We start from the raw sequence: 6,310 nt of genomic DNA, 5'->3' as shown, positions 1-6,310 counted from the left end.
AGATAAAAAAATAGTTTATTTTTATTAATGAGCATATATGGAAGAATCAAGTGTAGAAATGTAAACCTATAATCTCAGGAGTTCAAAGCTAGTCTGGGCTCCAGAGCAAGACCCTGTATTTAAAAGGTCATTAAAGTTATGTCTTCAACAGCTACTGTGCAAAAGCTGGAAGCTATATATTGGCAGAACAATACTGAATTCTTTCTAAAGAATTAATTTATGTAGCATTTTAATCGGTTGTTGATTTAAATTTTAATTAATTAATTAAATTAATTAAGCCTCAATGCTTAACGTTCCCAAAGAAAGACACACACAGCTTTTATATTTTGATATGCCTTAAACAGTGCAACAGTTGGGCCACTTCCTAATCTCCGTGTGGTTAATCCGTGTTCCTCTGATAATCCTGACCTATCACTTACTACATTCTCTACTCTCCCCTGGCTGGCCTGGACCTGGCTGGGCAGCCCTCTGGCCACACTCTCCCCATTCCTTCATTGCAGCTCTGCCTCCCTGTCCTCCACACTCTGCCTGCACGGCAGATCTCCTCTCCTGTCTAGGGCTCAAGCCCTGGGATCCTCAAGTCCCTCTTCTGTCTCCCTGCCCAGCCATTACCTGCTGGCATCTTTATTTACCAGTCAAAACCAACTGGGGGCAGGGTCACCCACTGCAGACTCTGTGTTGCAAACAATTTTGAGGACCCAAATTAACATAAGAATGTGAGCAGCTTTAGGCCAAACCCACTACAGTCAGTGTTCTATTGCTGTGTAGAGACAACATGGCCAAGGCAACTCTTAAAAAGGAAAGCATTAATTGGGGCTTGCCACTGTTTCAGAGGTTTAAACCGTTGTCATGGTGAGGAACATGGCAGCATGCTGGCAGACATAGTGCTGGAGTAGAAACTGAGAGTTCTGTATATCTGCAGTCAGCAGGAAGAGAGAGCCCACCGAGGCCTGACTTGGGCTTTTGAAACCTCAACATCTAACCCTAGTGATACACTTCTTCCAACAAGGCCACACACACCACCTGGCCTTCTCAAGTAGTGCCACTCCCTGATAACTAAGCATTCAGATACAAGCTTTTAGGGACATTCTTACTCAAACATAATCTGTGAATAAAGTATATATAAACTGTCTCGATAAGTCTCTGGTTAATGAGAATTAATATAAAGTTATTTAAATACATTTGAAAGTGAGAATTTTTGTGAATCCAAAGTTCAAAGAAATTCTATATAATTTGGTTAAATACATGAGCAAATGGTAACCATAGTGTTGACAGTAAATGCTATAATTGCACTTAATTTTACTTCTTACAGACAAGGTCTTACCTGGCTGACTTGAACGTCATTATGTAGGCCATGCTGGCCTTGAACTCACAGACATCCACTTGTTTCTGCCTCCCAAGTGCTAAAGACATGCACCACTATGCTCAGCCCCTCACATTTGATTTTTATATCTTCTTTAAGGCCTCTGTGTTTCTGTGATGTGGAGTTATTGCTCCATTCCATAAATCTATTTTTAGGGAATAACTTTATTTATGTAATCTAGTTAGTATCTTTACACTTTCGGAATGGTAAGATTTGCTTTATAAGCTATTTCCGTGTATTTAAAAAGAACATTAAATTGTGTGTATGCTTTTCATGCTATGGTGAGGAGAGCACTTGTGGAAGTCAGGAGACCTTAGTGGAGTTGGGATGTGTGGATGTCGGGATGCGTTTGTGGAGTTAGTCCTCTCCTTCAGCATTTGTGAGTTGAGATTGTCAGGCTTGCCTGGCAAACGCTCCTGTGCACTGACCTATGGTGACAACCTTTTCCGTGTTCTCTGTGTAGAAAAGTAGTGGAGCCGGTGCGTACATGTTCTTCTGCTTCTCAGGTCTGCGACTGCTATGTAGTTTTAGGTAGACATTTTCTGAGCCATCAAGAAGACTGTTGTGGCTGCTCATCTTGAGCTGCACACCACATGGTTAAAAGCGTTATCCCGGGGCTGGGGATTTAGCTCAGTGGTAGAGCGCTTACCTAGGAAGCGCAAGGCCCTGGGTTCGGTCCCCAGCTCCGGAAAAAAAGAACCAAAAAAAAAAAAAAGCGTTATCCCGCTCTGAGGAATCGCAGACACTGATTGTCCAATACAGCAGCAGAGAATTGACTGCTGAGTTCACTGTCTGCTGGCAGGAAGCCAAGATGGTACAGCTCACACTGAAAAGCACCCTTTGCCACTGCCGTGAGATAGAAGAAGTGAAGCTACACCAGGGGTCAGGCATTGCCAGTGGGTTTCTTTGGTTGGGTTGGGACTTGACGGAGTTGGGGCTCTTTGTTTATTTTGAGATGGGATCGCATCCCCTCTTGGCCTCCCAGGTGCTAGAAGTGTAGGCACCTGGTACCAAGCCTGGCTCATAATGAATGTTGCTGATTGCAGGAGATTTTTGTTTGTTTGTAAATACTGCGCATCAGGTAAAAATGTGTAAATTTGAAAAGTAGACAAGCGTGTTGCAGTGTGTCTTTTGAACTTCATGTAAAATATAAAATGTAGAGCAAGCACCTTGCCTAATAACTTTAGCACACAGCATGCTTAGCCTAAAAATTCTTACCCACTTATCAGATAGAAGGGGCAGTGGAGGGAGAAGCTAACAGTACTTACAACTAATGATAGGAATATCAGTGAATATATGATAGAAATTAATCTCAAGCTCTGGGATATAACAGAAGAGTAAGAGTGTGTGTGTGTGTGTGTGTGTGTGTGTGTGTGTGTGTGTGTGTGTGTGTGTGTAAAATAATCTGTTTTAAGACATAGAAAAACAGGATCACAAAGTTACTCATCCGACCAATGTCTTTTGAAGAATTTCTGTCCATCCAAAATGCCTTCCTGGTCTGAGACATGCTCTGGCCTCCACTATGGAAACTCAAATGGGGAAAACCTTTTTCCTTCATCACTGTCCAAGGCTAGTGAGTGCAGCCATTCCAGTTTTCACTTTGAACATCTAGAACAAAGAAAGGCAAAGCATTGAAAATAGGATTGTATTTTTGTGGTGATACACACCTTCAATCCCAGCATTCGGTGCAGGGACAGAGCAGACAGATCTCTGAGTTTGAGGCCAGCCTGGTCTACAAAATGGGTTCCAGAGCCACCCGGCCTACAGAGAGAAACAGAAAGAGGGAGAGAGGGAGGAAGGGTAGGATAGGATTATGGTTAGCAGTAGCATCTAATAGGAAGCCTTTTGGCAGCTATAGTAGAATCACAGTGAAAACTTGCAGAGCACCTGGTAGAGGCTGAGGCAAGGATAGAAGCCCAGGGATCTCCCTTGGCTGTCTTCAGCATTTCTGGTAGTCACAGTACTAAAATAATCTAGGTGGTATTTAATCAATATTTGATTTTGCAGGTTTATAATTTGTGTTAGTCATATATCCAGACTCACCATGTGATCCATAGAGACTTGGATATATGCATTTGTAGCATTGAGAAGAATCTGACTGAGTAATATGAGGAAGGTGTGTGAAAATGGATCATGTTTGTAGTCAGCCTGGAAAAGGAGTTTTCAAATGTAGAGGCATAGAGTTGGCTTAGTGTTTGAGAGCACTTGCTGTTCCTGCAGAGGGCTGGAGTTTGGTCCCCAAGCACCCAAATGTTAACTTGCCACCATCAATCCGTAGGCACAGGTGTGGTGCACATTCCACATTCATTCAAAATATTCATATATATGTAGTAAATATTTTTAAAGATTATAATTCAAATACTATTTCAACATGGGAGCAATTAGTTTCTGCACTATGTTGTAGTTTGAGCTGCTAACAGTGGTTTTAGGCACTTGCTTGATGGTTGAAGAAACTGAACTTGACAGTGTATACTCTGAACTCCAATAACATAATGTAAAAACAAGTACTCAAAAACTTCAGGGACAAGAAAGCTAGAGGAAATTGATTATGTCATGTCACCGGCAAAGCCATTATACTTCTGGGAGAAGACTCAGAGTCCATCCCTACATCAGCACTTAGCTGGGTAAACAGAAAGGTGAGCAATGTGTCTAAGGTCAGTAAATCAATATAGAGTATAAGAAGGCATGGGTTAGCTCAGTTACGTCAGCGTGTATTGTACTGTACTTCAAGCAGTCCCAAACCCTGTGGGCTAGTTGTTGAAGGAAAGCTTTTCCGCTCTCACTAGAGTCCCCTATACAGTTGCTTGCCTGAAGCAGTGGACTAGCGGAGAGCAGAAGCTCTAGGAGTTGGCTCCACATCCTCCTCCATAAAGGCTCAAGGCTTCTGCCAGGGATCTTCCTAGACACACAATGGGGGCCTGAGAGAAGCCATTGCTGTGTGGTTGCTGTGACTGAACATTGCCGAGCAAGTCCAACACACGTCAAAGTGGAGCTATACACCCTTTGCCAGCAAGGCTCAGAAGTCACTGTCACCATACCTTTGGTTGAAGTAGTCACAGAAGCCCACCCAGTAGCAAATGGAGAGAACAAGGGTCCCTCCCATCTGTCACTGGAAGAAAAGTGTGGGTTGGAGAGCAACAGTGGATTTCCCAGTCATATGCAACATGAAAGTGTTTATAAAGTGTCCTGCTTTAGCAACTGATCTGAACCTCTTCTACCAGTGACCAGCACTTGCTGTGTCTGCTGGGAAGAGAACACAAGGAACAAATCAATCAAGATATATGACTCATTCTACCGAAAATGGGCTGATTTCTCCAAAAAGCCAATGTTATAGGGTAAAATAGGTTAGTGAGTCTCATGCTCACTAAACACAGTTCAAGACAGCAGAGTATTTGAACCTTGATTGGATACTGATTCATAAAAAGGAAAGGTGGAACTGAAGAAATGTGAATGTACTATTAAGTAACATTACGGAATTGTGAGTTCTCTCAGACATGCTATTGCTGTTGTGCTTGTGCTGGTGAATGTCATTTTAAAAAGCCTGTGCCAAGTCACAGAGGTGAGGAATGAGAGATGAATTATCATGATGTTCTTAACTTTGAAATGACTACACATACACATTCTCTCTCTCTCTCTCTCTCTCTCTCTCTCTCTCACACACACACACACACACACACACACACACACACACACACACCCATTACCTCCCTCCCTCTCTCAAAAGTAGACCTCCTTAAAGCAAATGTGGATAAACTAGACTGGAGGTTTGGAGGTCAGGAGGTTGGTGCTTCCCTGAAGAATGCTGGCATTGCCTCCATACTTAGCACGGGATGTGAGTCATCTGAACAGGTCCATGCTGCCGTCCTCCCTACATGCAACTGAACACCGTTCTTTTCTAAAAGCCAAGGCTCTGACTGTTAAAATTCCTTGGAAGTTACCAGAACTGTAGTACTTCCATACTTAATCCAAAGATGTCTATAAAATTGTCAGTACATTCTGAAAGGCTTGAGACAGCAATGATTCCACAAAGTATATCCATGTGTAGAAAAGTCTAGAATATTACAAAGAATGCTAAAATTGAAAATATCTCAAGATGACGAGGATGAAGCAATAAAAATCCAAGTAGAGTGTGGGTTCGACATGACTGGGATCATCTGTCATAGCTGTCAGTCTCCAAAGCGATGTACAAACATGGACAAGCTCCACTCCTCAAAGAGAAAAATACTCATTTCTTCACATTCCTGCTGTAGGTTTCAACACAACACAGGGTAACCTTGGACTTTTATTCTGTAGCTGTTAACTGAGTCTTCCACAAGGTATGGTAAGTGCAGGTTCAATTTAGGAAATGGAATCGGGAAAGAAGTCATAGTTACAAGTGATCACTAAATCAAGGTCTGCTATGCTAAAGGAAAGCTGTTGGACACCTTACCTACACACCTCTACTTCAAAGTGCTGTACCAAGTGGTAGAAGTATATACATACAGTTTTGAAAGAAAACTCTCCACTGCTCTTCAGATATCGCCAACGTTTAATTGCACAAGCACAAATAAAGCTCAGCTCTCCCTCCCTGCCAGAAGCAGAGTAGAGGAGTCTTGCTGAGCTGTGTGCAGTAGTTCATATGTTTAATCCCAACACTTGGGGGGGGGGGGGCAGAGGTCAGTTGCTCTACCTATTGAGTAGCCAGGGTTACCTTTGCTGGGTAAGAATGCTTGCTATGCAGCTATTGAGATCTCAGTCTGAATCCCCAAGGACCCATTTCAGTAAGCCAAGCATGACTCATATTCCTGTAACCGCAGTGTGAAAAGGCAAAGCCAGGTGGATCCTGAGAGCTTGCCAATCAACCAACCCAGCCAGAATCTACAGCTTTCTGATAATGAAACACCTTGCCTGGAAGGCAGTCAGATAGGCGAAGACACCATGTTCCTCTGCTTTGTGCCTGTGTGCCCC

This window comes from Rattus norvegicus, chromosome 13 (genome assembly GCF_021556685.1).
Source record: "Rattus norvegicus strain SHRSP/BbbUtx chromosome 13, alternate assembly SHRSP_T2T, whole genome shotgun sequence".
Lineage (NCBI taxonomy): Eukaryota > Metazoa > Chordata > Mammalia > Rodentia > Muridae > Rattus > Rattus norvegicus.
This window is presented reverse-complemented; position numbering follows the sequence as displayed.